The sequence below is a fragment of the Ornithorhynchus anatinus genome, chromosome 2 (genome assembly GCF_004115215.2).
Source record: "Ornithorhynchus anatinus isolate Pmale09 chromosome 2, mOrnAna1.pri.v4, whole genome shotgun sequence".
NCBI classification, from domain to species: domain Eukaryota; kingdom Metazoa; phylum Chordata; class Mammalia; order Monotremata; family Ornithorhynchidae; genus Ornithorhynchus; species Ornithorhynchus anatinus.
The window spans coordinates 103,398,524-103,420,214 of NC_041729.1; the positions used below are offsets into that span (position 1 = coordinate 103,398,524).

Genomic DNA, 21,691 nt, shown 5'->3' on the forward strand with positions numbered 1-21,691 from the left:
ACATCTATCTCCTCCAAGAGGCCTGCCCTAACTGAGCACCCCCTTTTCTCTTCTCCCACTCCCTCCTGCATCACTCTGACTTGCTCTCCTTGTCCATCCCCCCTCCCAGCCCCACAGCGCTTGCTTATACGTCCGTAATTTCTTTATATTAATTTCTGTCTCCCCCGTACAGACTCTAAGCTCACTGTGGGCAGCAAATGTGACTGCTTATTGTTATACTGTACTCTTCCAAGCATGTAGTAGAGTGCTCTCCACACAGTAAGTGCTCAATACAATTGAATGAACAGTGCCCAGTACTTAAAACAGTGCTCGATAAAGAGTAAGAACATAATATACTAATAATAAAATGATTGATTTGCTCCTACATTCGATTTAATGAATTTCCACTGATCTGAACTAATGACACTTATGGATAATATACTTTCACCTATGATGCAGACAATGAGCAGAGTTAGGGTAGTCTTCTAGACTAAAAGCTCATTACTGACAGGGAACGTTATCTGCTAATTCTGTTTCATTATACTCTCCCAAGTGCTTAATATAGTACTCTGCACATGAGAGTTCAATAAATACCACTGGTTGTTTGACTGGTCACCTACTGCTCCACCAAAGGAAAAATAGTCCCACTCTGGAGAATTTGCCCAGCTGCACTCCTGACTTCTAAAGATAAAGGTTGAGTTCAGAAGAAGAACTTTAGAAATAGAGTAAGTAAATTTCTTGTCATCTAAGGTTTAGTGAGCAGATAGGATGACGAAAAGAAGCTTCAGAATGGGACTTGAACGCTCTGAATGCAGGACTCTGGTCCCTGGTCTTCAGGGCCATTTTGTAACACACAACTGTGGGCCTTGGGGGAGAAGGGAGGGAGAGGAAAATTGAATAATGACAGCCAGACTCCCCTGAATGTCATTTGGAGAAAGTATTAGAGAGAAGACCAAGTGAAGCTCAAATCAAATAAAAGGACACTGGACTATTTCCGGATGATGTAATGGCATTTATTCAGCATCTACTATGATTCGTGCACTGCTCAAAGATCTGGGGTAGCTACTAGGTAATCAGGTTGGACACAGTCCCTGGCCAACATGGGGCCTCACAGTCTAAGAAGGAGGGAACAGGATTTAATCCTCATTTTACAGATGAGGTATCTGAGGTCCAGAAAAATGAATTGACTTACCCAGCCTCATTGCTAGTGATGGACCATTCAAACAATGCAGATCTGTCCAAATCCCTTCACAACTCACTCAAGTTTGTAACCTGTCTCTTCCACACTGGTTCAATAATAATAATAATAATAATGTTGGTATTTGTTAAGTGCTTACTATGTGCAGAGCACTGTTCTAAGCGCTGAGGGAGATACAGAGTAATCAGGATGCCCCACATGAGGCTCACAGTTAATCCCCATTTTACAGATGAGGTCACTGAGGCACAGAGAAGTCAAGTGACTCGCCCACAGTCACACAGCTGACAAGTGGCAGAGCCGGGAGTCGAACCCATGACCCCTGACTCCGAAGCCCAGGCTCTTTCCACTGAGCCACGCTTTCCTGCTTTGAATGGAGCCTCTGAAATTCCAGTGCCGGGACAGGCTCCCTGTTAGTCGCTTTCCAATCAATCATATTTATTGAGTGCTTACGGCATGCAGAGAATTGTACTAAGAATTTGGGAGAGAACACTTTAAGAGTTGGAAGCACGTTTCCTCTGCCGTTTTTAAGTTCCTCGAGGGAAGGAATTGTGCCTGCCAACTCTATTGTATTGTACTCTCCTAAGTACTTAGTACAGTGCTCGGCACTCAATAAATACCACTGATTGATCAATTCTTCCTCCGCCTCTTCAGCCTCTGAGGGCCAGCTATGTTCCATGGGCAAGATATTTTCATACCATCTCCCCAGGCAGAGCCTGTCATACCACCTATAGTTCAGCCCAAGGCCAGCCAAGAGGAAGTTACCAGAGCAGCCGGTAAATATATGTCCCTTTCAGGGAGTGGCTAATTTCTTTCTGGAACGCTGCACTGTGGATTTCTTTGTCACAGCTCTAGGGCTATTCCAAAGCAGATCCACCATGGCCTAATGGAAAGAGCCTGGGAGTCAGAAAGATCTCTGGACCAGTCACTTAACCTCTTTACGCCTCAGTTACCTCATCGGTAAAATGGGAATTAAGACTGTGAGCCCCATGTGGGACAAACTGATTATCTTGTATCTCCCCCAGTGCTTAGAAAAGTGCTTGGCACATAGTAAGCGCTTAACAAATACCGTTATTATCTGAGTTCCAATCCCAGTTACACCCCTCATCTGCGAGGTGACCTTGGGAAAGCTACTTCACTTGTCTGCGCCTCAGTTCCCTCATCTGCAATGGCGATTAAGATTGAGAGCACTATGTGGGACTTGGACTACATCCAACATGATTAGCTTGTGGGTACCCCGGTGTTTAGTACAGTACCTGGCACATAATAAGGTCTTAAATAGCATTTTAAAAATCCAGGACGGGGGTGGAGGGCAGTCATCAAACAATTGCTCCAAGCATCCTGGTGCGCCTGTCAGAAGTAGAGTCTTAGACTGGATCGCCCAATGGGCCGATCCCTCTCGGTCAGGTGGTCTAAAACCTGCTATGGGATGGCCACATTTAGCACCAGGGTGCTACTAGGCGAGATGAGATTAATACTAGGAATCAAGGCATTTCCCAAATGGATTCAAACATATACTCAAACATTCTTGTCTTTGTAGCTAAGAAAAAGGGACCCCAGCATCACCCTCGCACTCAGACCAGAATAGGGCCAGGGTTCAGGATGAGACCAACCTTGAGCATGAGCAAACCTGCCTAGATTTAATGGATATCCCAAGTTGCTTAAAAGCCAGTTGCTTTCAATAGCCAGCCGTGTGAAGAAGTAATTAAGTGACTCTTTCCTTTTCCCCACCCCTATAAAACCTCAACCCGAGTGAGAATCCCCTTTGTTAAAACCCCCCGGAGCAGAAGAGAGAGGGAAAAAGCAATATGAATAGTGATATTAATGATCCCCCGCTCCCAAAGCGAAGGAACTTTGATGGGTTTTCTGCAAAGGGCGTATGGAGATATTAATCTTAGTGATCAACTAATGGCAGACAATCCCTTGATCTATTACCGCAATAACGGGCCTTAATGGGCCCGTTTTGAAATGCTCGTATTTGATGAACTTGTAAAGCCATTTGAGATCCGATGTGGGTTTGAAGTTACACGGCCCCTTGAGAGATGATAAAAATCCACACGGGGAACGTTTTCTTGACCTTTCCGGACGGGAGCTTAGACATCAGAGGCCCCCATGTTCACTGGGCGATGGTTTGCAGGTTTGAAAGCATTCTTGCTTATCGAATTTGAACATAAAAGTGTTGGAGAGGGAAGGAGCTTCCATCATTCCCAGAAATGTTCCCTTTTAAAGAAAACTAACTTGTCAAGCTCTCCCTTAAGATCTGTGCGGAGAGTCTCAGAGGAGTTAGACCAGATCATTTAAACCTCTCAGGACAGAAAAGCACTCATCTTCAACATTTCCCCCGAACTACAGAGAAGAAAGGAGCTAGGAGCCTGAAATGGTCCTTCTACTCCAACTTAACTGAGGGAGAAATAATCAAAATGCTTAAATACTTGCTTAAAGCACATTTGATTTTAAGTTCAGCACACTGCCAAGTATATAGAAGGCAATTGGCATTTTCCATCATCTTCAAATGCCATGGAGTCATTTCCATTCAATAGCGACTCATAGACACATGCTCTATAGAACGTCCCACCTTCTACCACAGAATCATTCGATTGTATTTATTAATACTAATACTAATGCTAATGATGGTATTTGATAAGCGCTTACTATGTACCAAACACTGTTCTAAGCGCTGGGGTAGATACAAGGTAATCAGGTTGTCCCATGTGGGGCTCACAGTCTTAATCCCCATTTTACAGATGAGGTAACTGAGGCCCAGAGAAGTTGTGACTTGCCTCAGGTCACACAGCTGACAAGTGGCAGAGTCGGGATTAGAACCCGTAACCTCTGACTCCCAAGACCGTGCTCTTTCCACTAAACCATGCCTCTTCTGTATTGAGCACTTACTGTGTGCGGAGCACTGTATTAAGTGCTTAATTCTGGTATGTTTATCCATAGAATTTTCTGTGTATCCATACGGTTTTCACTGTGCTCAATCGATCAGTGGCATTTATTGGGTACTCACTGTGTGCCGAGCACTGTACTGAGCACTTGAGATACAACACAGTACTATAATGATGGTACTGTTTCAACAGTGTTGAGTCTTCATTTTGAATTTTTAGATGATTAAGGTCCCCAATCCCATATTTTCCTGGATCACCAGGTGGGTGTTTTGAGGGGTTATTTTTCCTCTTGAAATGCCTGATTAGTGAAGATAAAAGCATCGGTTGCAATTTGAGTTAGAAAGGTCCAAATCCAGCAGCTTTCTGATTTAATATAAACAATCTCATTTTACTCCATAAAAACACTCCCCCAAGAATATGTAGCCTTGCCCCAATTCAGCATCCATCGAAACATAACATTAGGCCTGAAATTCCATTCCCACAAGATCCACGAGGAAGCCCTTTAGCAAACACTTGGAAAAAAAGAGTAAATCATGGTCCCAGGAGAAATGTTATAATAATAGTCAGTTCCTTGACCTATTCTACCTAATAGGTGCTGAACTTCTTTCTGCTTGCGTTGGTTCCCAGTTATGTGACCGACACTTTACGAGCTATTACTGAGAATGTTACTGCACCAAAATCCCCCCCCCAAATTGGATTTCTTATGATCGAAAGTCTCTCACGAATGTCTACCCAAAAGGGAAGTTCATAAGAGGAAGCACCATGTTAAGGATATAGGATCTGAAAATAATAATAATTGACATGTACGGAAAGCCCTCTGCTTCTCCTTCCTCTTCTCATCTGACTTAGTTATAATGGGTGCCTGGGCATATGAGAAGCCAGAAGGATATCTAACAGGATCTTTCAGCCTAGAAATAGTGGGAATTTCATGCGAGAAGCAGTGGATGAACATAAGAATTTAAGACAACCTGCAAAGTCACTGCCGGGCCAGTCTTAAATTGCATCCTTTTTACAACTCTGTCTCCGATAAACACTTGGAAGGACCTCAAGATGGTTGTCCCTGGTTACCCACCTTGGTTAGTGACGACCAGCATGCTTTAACCTTCCTCTCTCCATCCCAACTTTCCCCTCCAGTGATCCAATCTGCCCACTTGGCCATTAATTTTTGCAGGAAGGAGGCTGGGGCAGGTGGAACATGTCAGCGTTGGTCGTATTAGAAGCAGTAATAGTATTTATAAAGAGTGCAGAGAAGCAGGCCTAGTGGAAAGAGCACGGGCCTGGGAGTAGGAAGACTTGGATCCTAATCCTGGCTCTGCCAGTTGCTTGCTGCATGACCTTGGGCAAGTCACTTTACTTCTCTGAGCCTCAGTTTCCTCAACCATAAAATGATGATTATCCGGTCCCCCTCCTAGTTAGACTGTGAGCTCCATGTGGGACAGGGACTGTGTCAGCCCGATCAAGTTGTTCTTCCTCTAGAGCTTGGAACGGCATTCAACACGTAGTAATCACTTAACCATAAACTAAACAAACAAGAGCATTGTACTAAGCACTAAGAGAGATCACACAGGTGGGAATAAGAACCAATATTAATTTTGCAGGCCAGATAGTTTTTGAAGACACTCAGCAAGATTAACAGTACATAGTAATAATAATTACTGTATTTATTAATCACTTGGGGTAGATATAAGATAATCAGAAAGAATCCATTCTCACAGTCTGAGAGGACGAGAAGGTGTTTTATCCCCATTTGACAGATGAGGTAAAACTGCAGCACAGAGTGGCTGACTTGTCCAGTCATGCGGACGTATAATGGCTTAGCAGGGATTAATCATCATCATCATCATCATCATCATAAGTGTGGTATTTGTTAAAGACTGCTCGAAGAGCTGGGGAAGATACAAGATAATCATGTCGGACCCAGCTCTTGTCCCAACACAAGGATTCACAATCTACATAGGAGGGAGGACAGGTCTTGAATCCCATTCATTCATTCAATATTTATTGAGTGTTTACTGTGTGTAAGGCACTGCTCTAAGCACTTGGTACAATATAACAGATAAACACATTCCCTACCCACAGTGAGCTCACGGACTAGAGAGGGATAAATGAGGTAACTGAGGCACAGAGAAATTGTGAGACTTGCCCAAGGTCACACAACAGACAAGTGGCAGAGCTACGATTAGGACTGAGGATCTCTCAACTCCCAGCTCTATGCTCTTTCCTGCACCTATCAGAAACCAGCTCTCCTGGTTCCATCCCGGGCTTTTTCCACTAATCTTTAGACACTTTGTTTACATATTCCACCACTGTGTCGTTGAATAAAGTCAGTAGTATTTAACGTGCATTTACTATGTGCAGAGCTCTATACCAAGCACTTGGGAAGATACAACGGAGTTGGTAGACACGATTAAGATCTGACAGTGTTTCTCCTGTTACAATTTTACTTCTTGAGCATCGGGCCGAGCCTCGGGAAGCCCGAAACTCTGCCGATCGAGGGACAGCACTCTATCAATCAATGACATTGGGGACTTACTCTGTGCAGAGCACTTTCCAATTTGCTTGGGGGGAGTACATTACAATAGAATTAGCGGACACGTTCCCTACCCGTAATGAATTTACAGTCTAAGGTCTAACAATCTACTGTTCTTTTTGTATTTCTCATCGTTCCCATCTCATATTTTGGGTTTTCAAATTTCCCTTTTGTCACTGGTCTTCTGGCACCTCTTTTCTCTTAGATTGGGAGCCCTCCTCCCACCCCATTTCAGAGACCCCAGTGTCAAGGACTATATCTGACTCTCACCCATGCTTTTTTGGCCCAGCACTTTGTACAGTATGTTGCGTACGTGAGGTGCTTATTAAATACTGTTATCACTACTGCCCTTAAGGCCTCATAACACATGGCCCAGTTTTAATCCCTCCCTCCCCATCTTTCAAGATGATCTGGCTTGGCTGAGTTTCCTTTGAAACTCTGAGCAGCTGATATAAGGGGTCTGGCCAGTTAACAGGTAACCTCTGGCCCCCTGCAACCCAAATTCATTTTCTTGGAGGTATTTCAGTGTGTCAGCTTACAATTTAAACCGGAATGGGAGACAGCCCCTGGCAAACAGTTACCATTTGCCCAGTTAATCTCCAGATCTGTGATTCAGAGGAAAGAACCTGCCAGCTGCAAACCAAGACCCCCCAGTAAAAGTAATAACACTAACGTTTTTTGTTAAGAGTTTACTAAGTGTTAAGCCCTCTGTTTTAAGTGCTGGGGTAGATACAAAGTATTCAGGTTGGACACAGTCCCTCTCCCAAATGGGGCTCACAATCTTAATCCCCATTTATAGTTGAGGTAACTGAGGCACAGAGAAGTGAAGTGACTTGAAGGGAAGAAAACTAGGGGGGACAAGTTGAGCTTTTACTAATGGTCTCCCTTGATGATGCCCTGTGTGAGCAGCTCCAGAGTCACTACTTATCGTGGAGCTCAGTGGGGTAACAGATTCAGATTTAATACCTGAAGTGTGTAAGCAGGTGCAGCAAGCCCAGTCTCCCCACTCTGCGATTCATCGGAGGGAGCGGATCCACTTTCTTCAGTTTCGCTCCAGTTGAGGCGGAGCCCGGTGAGGCCTGGGACCACAGGAATGGAAGCAGGGTGGCCTAATGAAAAGAGCATGGGCCTGGAAACCAGAGGATCTGGGTTCTAATCCCTGCTCTCTAACTTGCTGGGTGGCCCTAGGCAAGTCACTTAGCTTCTCTGTGCTTCAGTTCCCTCATCCACAAAATGGGGATTCAATATCTGTTGTCCCTCGTACTGGAGCCCCAGCATAGGGCCTGATGATCTTGTATCTACCCCAGTGCTTAGTACAGTGCTTGGCATATAACACTTAAATATCAAAATTATTATCATGGTATGGTGGGAGACCTTGGGAAAGTCGTTTAACTACTCTGTGCCTCAGTTACCTTAATTGTAAAATGGGGATTAAGACTGTGAGCTCCATATGAGACATGGACTCTGTCCATCATGGTTATCTGTATCTATCCTAGTGCCTGGCACATGGAAGCACTTAACAAATACTATTTAAAAAAAATGGATATAGAGTGGACAATCACGAAGACTCCTCAGATTTTTGGAGTATAAAACAAACCCCACTCACCGTCACTGGCAAGGCTTCCTGATCCTGTAGCCGTGTTAATTAGGCTTCATTACAATTGCCATCAGTGTCTGAATTAGAAATGTGGGTTAATCTGACCTCCTGAACTCAGAGTTCTCTCCTAATGTGGAAGTGATCTACGAGTATATAATTGACTTGCCCGTTGTCATTTTGTGTGTTAGCGGAAGATGTCACAAATGACAACTTTCTGGCACTCTCTAAAACAGTCAACATTGCCCGAGACCATGTCGCCCATTCACACTGAGGTATTTCATTTCCAACGTGAGGTAGATCGGAGAGCAATCCTCCACCCCCCAACCTTTCCAGCACTAAGGTTCAGAGGTCGAGGAAACTCTCCATCTTAGAATGATTGAACCTGAAGAGCGGCTACAAAGTGTACCTACCCCCTCCCCCTCAGCACCTGTTTATATATGTACATATTAATAATTATAATTCCATTTATTTTTATTAATGGTGTATATATCTATAATCCTACTTATAATCGATGCTACTGATGCCTTTTTACTTGTTTTGATGTCTACCTTCCCCCTTCTGGACTGTGAGCCCGTGGTGGGCAGGGGTTGCCTCTATTTGCAGCTGACTTGTACTTCCCAAGTGCTTAATACAGTGCTCTCCGCACAATAAATGCTCAATAAAGATGACAATGAATGACTGAATGGATAATGACGGACCGTAAAAACTTTGCCAGGGAAACTAGGTCATCTCTGAGAAGATCACAGTGCTCGAGGAGCCAAACTCCCAAAGCAGGGTCATGAAACCACCAGCTGGGAGCAAAGTACTGCCTTCTCTTTGACCTATCAATGTAGTAGCTTTGTGCTGATAGAAAAATGAGTAATGAGAGTGTCACCATCACTGGATTTGGCCAGACAAGCTTGGCAAGAAAGGAATTTTAGGCTGTGAAACATCCAGCTGCCATATGAGGAGTTCATTCATTCAATCATATTTATCAAGCACTGTGTGCAAAGCCCCGTCCTGAGCACTTGGGAAGGTACGATACGTAATGTAACAGAAACATTCCTGCCCACAGTGAGTCCCTTGGTGGACTCTATCAGGGCCAAAGGAATACAAGCCTCCCCAGTCCCCATAATCAGAGATAACCAGGATTCAATGTGAGCAACATTAATGGTCATTATTTGGCTCTATATAGTAATCAATTAAAATCAAATTTATTGGGCACTTACTGTGTGCAGAGCACTGTACCACGCATTTGGGAGAGTACAATAGACATACTCTATAGTGTCTATAATATTGTGTAAAACATTAGACAGATAATATCCAACTGGTTCCCATTTTAAAGATGATTGTATAAACTAAATCTTCCAGTGGCGTTTATAATAATAATGATGATGATGATGGTACTTAAGTGCTATGTGCCAAGCACTTAATAAATGATTATGGTATTCGTTAAGCACTTACTATGTGCCAAGCACTGAGGTAGATTGGTTGGACCCAGTTCCTGTCCCACATGGGGCTCACACTCTTCATCCCCATTTTACAGGTGAGGTAATTGAGGCCCAGAGAAGTAAAGTGACTCGCCCAGGCCCCGCAGCAGACACGTGGCAGAGCCGGGATTAGAACCCTTGTCCTTCTGACTCCCAGGCCCGTGCTCTACCCACTAAGCCACTCTGCTTCTCATATCCATAAATATTAGAAATAGTTGACAAAAATCAACACGAGACAATCTCCCACCCACCCCTGCCCCCTTCTTCACCGTGTGCCTGTATAGATCAACCACTTAGTACAGTGCTTTGTACACAGTACGCACTCAATAAGTGCGGGAAGCAGCGTGGCTCAGTGGAAAGAGCCTGGGGTTGTCAGCTGTGTGACTGTGGGCAAGTCACTTCACTTCTCTGGGCCTCGGTTACCTCACCTGGAAAATGGGGATGAAGACTGTGAGCCCCGCGTGGGACAACCCGATTACCCTGTATCCACCCCAGCGCTTAGAGCAGTGCTCTGCACGTAGTAAGCGCTTAAATACCAACATTATTCTAAGTACGATTGGTTGAATGGGTGAATGAGTGCTTACCGGGTACAAAGCACTGTACTAAACCTTTCCAAGAGAATACAGTGAGATAGTAGTCAGAGTGCCTGCCCTCAAGGAGTTTTTGTAGCTGTAATGAGTTCATCCTTTAGTGTGCTTTGCTGCTGTTGTTCTCCTCCCACCCCCCCCCCCACCTCTAAACCCCACTCCCCCAACGCTTAGTACACTTAGTAGTTGCTTGTGAAAACCAGTGGACCCGTCTTGGTTTTTGAACCCACCTCTTAGCATCCAGATGTTTGTCAACTCTACACTACTGCCAGCCAGTACGCCACAGGTCTCATTTTTGGATCGTGGCTAGAGAAGCAGCGTGGCTCAGTGGCAAAGAGGTCACAGGTTCGAATCCCAACTCGGCCACTTGTCAGCTGAGTGACTGTGGGGAAGTCACTTCACTTCTCTGTGCTTCAGTTCCCTCATCTGTAAAATGGGGATTAAGACTGTGAGCCTCACGTGGGACCACCTGATGACCCTGGATCTCCCCCAGCGCTTAGAACAGTGCTCTGCACATAGTAAGTGCTTAACAAACACCAACATTATTATCATTTTTTGAAACTGTGATATACTGGGTCTTGGAATCATTTCTTCTGCCCTAAGAGCTTGTGAACTCCTGCTTTCAGGAACTGTTTGGATATCCTGCCGCCAACCGTCCTTCTCACGTTCAGCTCAGCAGAGTGGCGTCGCGGCGAGTCTCGGCTCAACGCCGGGGAGCTGACCACGCTCCAGGACCACTGTGCCGGTGAGCTGATGTGAATGTGGTTTGGCGATGGCAATGTGGAAACTGCCCCAGGAGCTGGTCGTGTGGACGCTGGTGCGATTTTCTCCCGATAACCTGATTTTCAGCTACTTTGGTCCTGATAGAGCACTTGGATCCTTTCTGTATGATAAAAGTCTTTTAAGCCCCCTGCTCCCTCATCCTTCGCTTCTGCTACTGAGACCTGTAGCTCAGAAGCAGCATGACCAGTGGATAGAGCACAGGACGGGAGTCAGAAGGACCTGGGTTCTAATCACTGCCCTGCCACTCGTCTGCTCTATGACTTTTGGAAAGCTACTTCACTTCTCTGGACCTCAGTTATCTCGTCTGTAAAATGGGGATTGAGACTGTGAACCCCAAGTGGGACAAGGGACGCTGACCCTCCTAATTTGCTTGTATCCACCCCAGTGCTCAGTAGAGTGCCTGGCACACAGTGCCTAACCAAGTACCACAATTATTTTATTATTAATCTTTTATTATTACTTCTTGAGCTCCTACTTGGTGCAATGCATTGTGCTAACAATTGGTGCAGGGACTGACCTACCTACACTGAATCTACCCCAGCGCTTAATACAGTGCCCGGCACATAGTGAGCGTTAAATATCAGAGAAGCAGCATGGCGTAGCGGATAAGGCATCGGCCGGGGAGTCGGAAGTTCATGGGTTCTAATCCCGGCTCTGCCACTTGTCTGCTGTGACCTTGGGCGAGTCGCTTCACTTCTCTGGGCCTCAGTTACCCCATATGTAAAATGGGGTTTAAGACTGTGAGCCCCATGTGGGACAGGAGCTGTGTACAACCTGATTTCCTTGTATCTACCCCAGCCTTTAGAACGGTGTCTGACACATAGTAAATGTTTAATGAATACCATCATTATTATTACCACAATTATTACAAATGGCTTCTGCGTTCACCAGGACCCCGGTGTGGACTGAGACAGCTGTGGACCAAGGTCATAGGTCACAGGGACTCTCGGGAGATTTCCTTCAGCGTCTACAGCTTTCCGCAAAGGCTCTGTATAGTGCTACTGTGGTACCAACTGCATTATGCTGCACATACCCAGTGTAAAGCAATGAATTTCTACTTTTTCTGGATCAGCGAAGGACGGCCTGGCATTCATAAGTATCATTATTCATTCATACGTACTTATTGAGTGCTTACTGTGTGCAGAGCACTGTAGTGATCACCCTAGGGCCTCACTGTGGGCAGGGAACATGTCTCCCAACTCTGTGATACTGTACTCACCCAAGCATTTAGTACAGTGCTCTGCATACAGTAAGTGCTCAATAAACATGATCAATTGGATGTCTCTTCTGTGGTAGGCCTAGTTCTAAAAATAATAATAATGGTATTTCTGAAGCACTTATTATGTGCTAAACATCTTGCTAAACACTGGGTAACGTAAAAGATAATCGGGCTGGATACAGTCCCTGTCCCACATGGGGATCACAGTCTAAATAGGAGGGAGAACAAGTATTTTATCCCCATTTTACAGATGAAGAAACTGAGGCACAGAGAACTTAAGTGATATGCCCAAAGTCCCCCAACAGGTAAGTGGCAGAGCCAGGATTAGAACCTAGACCGGTGACTCCTAGGTCAGTGTATGGCCTAGTAGATAGAGCACAGGCCTGGGAGTCAGAAGGGACCTGGGTTCTAATCCTAGCTCCTCCACTTGACTGCTGTGTGACCTTGGGGAAGCCACCGCACTTCTCTGTGTCTCAGTTCCCTGATCTGTAAAATAGGGATGAAGACTGTGAGCTCCATGTGGAACTAGGACTGTAACCAACTCAGAGAGCTTGTATCTACCTGAGCGCTTAGTACAGCGCCTTGCATATAGTAAGCGCTTAACAAATACCATCTTTATTATTACTTTCCACTAGGTCACATGGCTTCTTTTAGCCACAGAGGAGGTAGAACACTACATCGGCCTTCAATCAATTTTGCTTATTTAGTACCTACTTTAGATAGAATCCCCTCTTAGGGTTGCACCTGGAGAGGTTCCAGTACTCTACCAGTCTCAGCCCCTGGAGGGAGAGTCAAGCAAAGGCCCATCCATTCCATTTCAAATCTATATCTCCTCCCCAAATCTCCATCTCCTCCCATTCATTTATTCATTCAATAGTATTTATTGAGCGCTTACTATGTGCAGACCACTGTACTGAGCACTTGGAATGTACAAATCAGTAACAGATAGAGACAGTCCCTGCCCTTTGACGGGCGCACAGTCTAATCGGGGAGTCTAATCCCCTGTTCTCTCTCCCTCCCTCCAGGCTCACATCTCCTCCTGCCTTCAGGACATAGCTACTTGGATGTCCTCCCACCATCTCAAACTCAACATTTCCAAGACAGAGCTTCTTATCTTCCCTCCCAAACCCTGACCCCTCTCTGACTTTCCCATCACTGGGGAAGGCACAACCATCCTTCTCGTCTCACAAGCCCGCAACCTTGGTGTCATCCTTGACTCCGTTCTCTTATTCACCCCACACATCCAATCCATCATCAAAACCCGTCGGTCTCACCTTCACAACATCGCCAAGACCTGCCCTTTCCTCTCCATCCAAACCGCTATCACATAGGTACAATCACTCATCCTAAACCCGACTGGATTACTGCATCAGCCTCCTTTCTGACCTCCCAACCCCCTGTCCCTCCCCACTTCAGTCCATACTTCACTCCGCTGCCCAGATTACCTTTCTATAGAAACAGTCAGGGCATGTCACCTCACTCCTCAAAAATCTCCAGTGGTTGCCTATCAGCCTCGGTATCAAACGAAAGCTCCCGTATTAGCTTCATAGGTCTCCATCACCTTGCCCCTTCTTACCTTACCTCCCTTCTCTCCTGCATCCCAGCCTGCATACTCCACTCCTCTGGTGCAAACCTTTTCACTGTCTCCATCTCTCCTGTCTTGCTGCTTACCTCTGGCTCACATCCTACCTCTGGCCTGGAATGTCCTCCAAACTCAAATCCACCGATCACACAAAACAAAAGCAAATCTGCCAAAAGTGATTACTTTTCTCCCGCAAATCCGCCAAAAGTGATTACTTTTCGCCCCCTCTTCAAAGTCCTACTGAAGGTGCCCCTCTTCCAAGAGGTTTTCCCAGACTAAACCCCCTCTTCCTCAGCTCCCCCTCCCTTCCATGTTACCTCAACTCTCTCCCTTGGCTCGTCCCTGCCTTTCCCAGGTCCACAGAACTTATAGCATATATGTATATATCTATAAATCTAACTTGTTTACAAGTCTGTCTCCCTCCACTAGACTGTTAGCCCATTGTGGACAGGGATTCTCTCTCTTTATTGTTGTATTATACTCCCCCAAGCACAAAGTACAGTGCTCTGCACACAGTAAGTGCTCAATAAATACAATTGAATGAACAAATGTGTCCATGGAGTCACTATGGGTTGAAAATGGCCTGACAGCATAAGACAAGACAATAAATAGAGCACTCTATTAAGGGCTTGGGTAACTACAATAGAGTTATGATAGATATGACTCCTTCCCTCAAAAAATCTAAATCTCGTAAGTGAAGACCTTCAACGTGTTAGGGTCTGACTTGTCTCAACAGTCTGTCAGTCTCTCTGAAATTGCATTGGCCTTTTTTGATTCTGTTTTCTACTCCACAGAATAATCCATCTAACTTGTGTCCAGGGACCTACAACACAGCTCCCTTCCACAGCCTTTGCTTCTGAGCGTGTTAAAATAGAAAGTGAAAGGCCAAGTAAACTAGCCGACATCGGTGGATTCTTGTTTGGACTTGATTAGAAACCAACAAACAAAACAACAACAAAAAAAAATCCAAAGCCTAGAGGCTTAGTAAAATTGGTGTTGTTTCGAGGGGACGATGTATCGAGTATAAAGAACTCTACTGCCCGGCCCAGAGATTTTAATGTGTGTTCTCGGAAGACAGTCTAAGGGGAAAGCACATCCGTTCTGTCAGCGATGAGCCAAGTCAACAGGGTGCATATCCTCACCTCTCTCGGAGGGCGCATGAATTAGAAACCGACAGGTCTGACAAGAGAGGTGGGTAAACCAAAGGGAAAAGCATTCTGGTCTCCAAGGTCCGAGGCTGAAGGAATCCAATCAAACAATGGGCTTATACAAGCAACTTCAAGGAGGCCACTAGAGAACTCAGCTTGTGAAAGGTCTCCGAAGACCCGGATACCTGCTAAAGAGAGATTTGCCTCCAGTTCTGCTTAACTGATGAAAAGGTACAGCAAGCCAGAAATCAAAAAATATTCCCTCTTTATTAACAACCCCTGGCATTAGCCTGTTTCATGGGATCCAAGGATAAATCAGGATTCCTTACTCCTGTATCACTCAAACCTTTCTTAACTAAGGTCTCATTTCCTCTTCTCTCACTCCATGTCACCTTGATTGTCTCCCTTAATTCACCCCCTCCCCAGCCCCTAAACACTTATGTATATATCTGTAATTTATTCATTTAAATTAATGTCCGTCTCCTCTTCTAGGCGGTAAACTCACTACGGGCAGGCAATGTGTCTACCAACTCTTTTATACACTCCCAAGCGCTTAATATGGGCCTTTGCACTCAGTAAGCACTCAAATACCATTTATTTATTGACTATAAAAGAAACTAAAGAATTTGCACTTTAGAGTCCCAGATTACCAAACACAGATGGGCCGGAGGACTCTGCATTCACTTCCAGGGAACGATCGTCTTAATTTTGATTCAGTTCCTCAGGCTTGGGGTTGCATTCATTCATTCAGTCGTATTTATTGAGCGCTTACTGTGTGCAGAGCACTGTACTAAGCACTTGGAAAGTACAATTCGGCAACAGATAGAGACAATCCCTACTCCACAATGGGCTCAGAGTCTAGGAGGGGAGAGACAGACAACAAAACAAGTAGACGGGCATCAATAGCATCAGATAAATAGAATTTTAGATATATACATAGTAATAAAACAGAATAATAAATATGTACATATATACACAAGTGTTGGGGGGTGGGGAGGGGAGTAGAGCAGGAGGGAGGGAGTAGGAGGATCAGAGAAAAAGACCCCTGAGGGGTCTTTACTACCCCCTAGCATTTGAAGCACTCCAGGCAGCACTGGAGAAAAACTGTTCATTCCACATCACTTAGAAGGATAGCGGGGGGCTAGCAAGAGGATGAAAGAAAGGAAAGGTGGTAGAGAGTGTAATTCCATCTATCACTGGTATTTATTGAGCATTTACCGTGTTCAGAGCACTGTACTAAGTGCTTGGAAGAGTCGATAGACACGTTCCCTGCCCACAACGAACTTAATTGTAATTTAGTTGTAATTTGAGGAAAAACAGCAGCAACTAAACACACATTTCTTTCACCAAAGTTGCCTGCAGTCTAATTCTCTTCTGGACATTAGATACAAAGAATAACAGCAAATCAAGGATCGGGCAGCCAGATCAGCACTTTGACATCACCTGGTCACTTCCGTACTCAAACTCCATGCCACTTACATATGGACTGTAAGCTCTCTGTGGGTAGGGAATGTGTCTGCTAACTACATTGTACTGTACTCTCCCAAGTATTAGTATAGTGCTCTGCACATAGTAAGCACGCTATAAATTCATTGTCATTTAGTGAGCGTTTCAAGTTTGCAGAGCACTGTACTAAACACTTGGGAGAATAGAGCAATAAGCAGTCACATTCCCTGCCCGCAACAGACTTACAGTCTAGAGTCAGAGAGGCCGCTAATTTATGTGCTCTACCATTTCTGACTAGGTACAATTTATATTAGTGTCTGTCTTCCCCATTAAATTGGCAACTCCAATTTAATTGACTGCCTCCATTCATTCTATTCATTCCAAGCGCTAAGTACAGTGCTCTGCACATAGGAAGAGCTCAATAAATACTATTGAATGAACTCCAGGAGGGCAGAGACCAGGTCTATTGTACTCTATTGTTCTCCCCCAAGTGCTTAATTCAGTGGTCTGCCCAAAATAGATGCTCAATAAGTCAACTGACTGAGTTTAAAAGGGAGTCGTCATTCCTGGATTGCAGGGATCGTGTCCACCAACTTTGTCTTATTGTACTCTCCAAAGTGCTTAGAACAGCACTCTTCACACAGTAAGCACTCAGTAAATACCACCAATGGATTGATAGCACTGAGCAAGCGTCTCAGGGTGATGGCACGACCGTCACAAGATAGGGGCTTTGGGGAGGTAGAGCTCCTCCTCGAACCGGTGGTAAACTGATTAATTTCCCCCACAAGTCGTGGTATCCACTCAGCCATCTCGATATTTTCAGAGCCGGATCTATTTATTTCTATCGGTTCGTTTAACCACTTGGGCTCACCCTGTGCTTCTCCATCAACCATCGTCCAGAAAGCTATCATCTCCTCAAAGGCAGGATCATAACTTTTATTTCTAAGTCTCCAGGAATCCAACTCATCACTCTGTCCAAAGCTCACATCCAGTAATGTGCTACTGAGTCAAAGAATGAATTAAATGTACTGGTCAAACTCCTCATCCTACGTTGCCTTTATGATGTTCGTAGAAAGAACACATCATTATTTCGAAATGACCGTTTTTAAGGGGCAAAGACACAACTAAGTTTTGCTAGGAGAAAGCAACTCTCTGAAGAAGTTTCTTTAAAACTTATTTTTTTTAATGGTATTTGTTAAGCACTTATGTGCCAGGCACTATAATAAGTGCTGTGTAAGAAACAAGCTAATCAGGTTGAACACAGTCTCTGTGTCACATGGGGCTCATGGTCTAAATCACCATTTTAAGGATGAGGTATCTGAGGGACAGAGAAGTTAAGTAACTTGCCCAAGGTCATCCAGCAAAGGGCAGAGATGAGATTAGAACTTTGAAAGTGCTTTTTTGAAAATAGGTTAAGAAGCGATTTCAGAATGTTGCTATTGTGTTTTTTATTAGTTGCCAAAACAATTGTAATTTACCCAGATGTGATACATAAAAAAACTGAATATTTCTGTCAATATTTCATAACGATCGTGAAGAAATTAAGAGATCCATTTTCATCTATCTTCGATTTACGACTACGGTTTTCTAAAGAGGGCAGCCATTGAAGTTTTGAGGTGGTAGCTTCAGATAAAAAGATGGAAACTCTCAGACGATGGAGAAGGAGATATAGTCCCACAGAAGCTGTGAAGTGGAAAACATGAACAGGTTCAAGAGCGGGTCAGTTAGATCTACGGAACAGAGGACCACATTATGTCGCTGGAAGGAAAGTCGGGGATAGAAAAGGGAGAGTTAGAGGTATTGGCTGGCTGGTGTTAACGATGAGAAGAGGTGGTTCATAATCACTCTTGGTGCAATAGAGACAAAGTCCTAGATGGTTGGGCCAAGCAACTGCCCCAGGATGGCCTTGATATCCTTAAGACTGAATTGTTCTTTTTTTCCTCTCTTCTCTCCCATCCTCATAACATGAGAGCCAGAGATAAATTGGCTTGAAGATGTCTTTCTGGGCAATTGTAAAAAAAATTCTTGCGTAGGCCACTGGGAAAAATTAAAGACCAGTGTACTCCCCTGTGTCAGTTTTCATGATGTCTTCCACCGGAGGTATTTTATGGCCAAGAATCAGGGGATAGTATTTTATCTGCTAAAGCAAGCTGTTAAATTGAAAGGTTCCCCTTGAGCAGATTTCAGATCCAACAGAAAATGTCAGCAAATGGGGAAAGTTGGAGATGTCTCACGTCCACTGAGAGAGGCCCAGCTTAAAGGAGGGCAGGAAAAGTTTGGCTTGTTAATGTCACTTGCCAGTACGGGGATGCAAATCCCCATGCCTAGAGAGTTGTATAATCCCAAGCCATTTAGATTCTACTTAGGCATCCTGAGTGTTCTGTCAAGACTTCAATTCCTGAGATTCTGGCTAACTCGAAATCCCGGAGTCCTCTGGATACTCCTCCAGGAAATCTTCCTTTTCATAGCAACGGCTCTGTACCACGACTGGTGTAGGAGGGCCTACCCCTTGCTACCCCAATCCCCCCTCGCCCCCTAACACTTCCTCGTAAATTAGCCAGACGCTTCCATTTACCAAAAGCAGGTGTCCACCCCTTGCAAGATCGACAAGTTACCCTCTTGCAGACAAATCTGAGAAAACGGGTCCTGGAGAATGGCCTGTCGACTGGAGTAACATCCCTAGGTGCTACAGTGATTTAGCGGGAGGGGCCACGACCCTGATGTTTGTCCGCCATGGCTCTAGCTGCGTCTTCCCGCTGCCTCCAATGAGGAGAGAAGCAGTGTGGCCTAGTGGATAGAGCACAGTCTTGGGAGTCAGAAGGACCTGCGTTCTAATCCCGGCTCTGCAACTTGTCTGCTGTGCGACCACGGACAAGTCACTTCACTACTCTGTGGCTCAGTTATCTCGTGTAAAATGGGGATTAACACTATGTCCTATGTGAGACAGGGACTGCGTCCAACCCAATTTGTTTATATTCACCCCAGATGAGGTAACTGAGGCACATAGAAGTGAAATGATTTGCCCAAGGTCACAGCAGACAAGTGGTGGATCAGGATTAGAACCCAGGTCCTTCTGACTCCCAAGCCCATGCTCTATCCATAAGGCCATGCTGCTTCACTTTGTTTAAAGCACTGTACTAAGCGATGGGTTAGATAAAGGTTAATCAGGTTGGACATAGTCCCTATCCCAAAGTGTGGCTTGGTGGAAAGAGCCCAGGCTTGGGAGTCAGAGGTTGTGGGTTCTAATCTCAGCTCCGCCACTTGTCAGCTGTGTGACCTTGGGCAAACCACTTCACTTTTCTGTGCCTCAGTTACCTCATCTGTAAAATGGGGATTAAGAATGTGAGCCCCATGTGGGACAACCTCATTACCTTATATCTATCCCAGCTCTTAGAACAGTGCTTGGCACAGAGTAAGCGCTTAACAAATACCATCATCATTATTACAAGCCAGTTGGGTTTAACACAATCCCTATCCCACACGGGGCTCACGTTCTTAATCTCTACTTGACAGATGAGCTAAGAGGCACAGAGAAGTGAAGTAACTTGCCCAAGGTCACCCAGCAGATAAGTGGAGGAGTCAGGATTAGAACCCAGATCCTTCTGACTCCCAGACCCATGTACTAGGTCATGCTGCTTGGTGTGGTAGAGCAAAGAGGGTGAGCTACAATCGGTCAGGGACAAGGAGTGGGCATATGGGGCAGGAGGAGGGGTTCCAGAAATAAAGTAGTAGATGGGGTGGGAGCTGGGATGTAGTGGGAGGACAGAGGGGAAGGATAAAAGGGAGGCAGCTGAAGTGCCTGGAAACCACCGATACCAATTTTCTGTGTGATGGGAGGAACTGGGAGAAGCCTCTCGACTCAGTTGATTTTTTTTCCTTTTTCTTGTTATTTGTTAAGCACTATCTGCCAGGCACTGCATTCAGAGAGATACAAACTAATCAGGTTGGACAAAATCCCTGTCCTACACAGGTCTCACACTCTTAAACCTCAGTGTCCTGATAAGGTAAATGAAGAACAGAAAAGTTAAGTGATCTGCCCAAGGTCCCAGAGCATACAAGAGGTAGAGCCAGTATTAGAACCCAGGTCCTACTAACTCCCAGGCCCCTCTTCTAGACACTGTGACTGTGGGCACGTCACTTCACTTCTCTGTGCCTCAGTTACCTCATCTGTAAAATGGGGATGAACTGTGAGCCTCACATGAGACAACCTGATGACCCTGTATCTACCGCAGCGCTTAGAACAGTGCTCTGCACATAGTAAGTGCTTAACAAATACCAACATCATTATTATTATTATCAGGCCTCACTGCTTCTCCTTTTCTGTGGAGGGGAGGAAAAGGAAGGGTAAAAATCAACTCTCCCTCCCCCATTACAACCAACCTTTGATCATGCCAAAAAAACTCAAAGCTCTGCAACTGAAGTCACTATACGAACATAAGACAGAACCCTCTCCCCAACCAAAGAGGAGATAATAGGAACTAAGAGGGGGAAAACCAGTATCTAGAACAGAAAACGAACATCTTGAACAGCAAGGTGCAAGGGGAAGCCACTCTAAAGACTCCACCAGATCTCTTGGACCAAAGATGATGTGGTCATGTTCTGACTATAGCCCCAGAAGAAGCCCAACATCAGAAGCAAGTAAAGGGGATACTCACAGCCTCTTAAGAATGGTTTGCTTCCAATCCCTCTCTTCATCTGCTTTCCCTGAAATCCAGATCAAACTGCAGGGAAACACTTCAGCTGCCCAAAAAGAGCCCCTTAGGTGGAAGGCTCCAGAATCTTTCCTGCTCAGCTTTGGCCACTAAGTGGATCTTCTTAATTTCCAGAACAACTCACCTGGTGTGGGCTGCCATGGGATGTTGGCCAATCACTTAATTTCAATTTCCTCATCTGTAAAATGGAGATTAAATCCTACTTTCTCCTACTTAGACTGAAAGCCCCATACGGGATAGGGACTATGTCCCACCTGATTAACTTCGATCTAATCCATCACTTTGTACAGTGCTTTAAACAAAGTGAAGCAGCATGGACTTGTGGATAGAGCTTGGGCTTGGGAGTCAGAAGGACCTAGGTTCTAATTCTGACTGCCACTTGTCTGCTGTGTGACCTTGGGCAAATCAATTCACTTCTCTGGGCCTCAGTTCCCTCACCTGTAAAATAGGGATTAAGACTGTGAGCCCCCAAGTAGGACAGCATTATGTCCCATCTGATTACCTTGTATCTATCCCGGTGCTTAGAACAGTGCCTGACACATAGTAAGCCCTTATC

The 21,691-nt window shown here is 45.0% G+C and overlaps 1 long non-coding RNA gene across 1 annotated transcript in view; it reads right to left on the minus strand.

Moving 5' to 3' along the window:
* Nucleotides 1–21,203, minus strand: part of LOC120639043 — a 62,522-nt gene extending 41,319 nt beyond the window's left edge. Inside the window, exon 1 of the long non-coding RNA XR_005661189.1 lies at nt 21,079–21,203. This is a non-coding gene — a long non-coding RNA (uncharacterized LOC120639043). The remainder of the gene's footprint in view (nt 1–21,078) is intronic.
* Between the last annotated feature and the right edge of the window lie 488 nt (nt 21,204–21,691).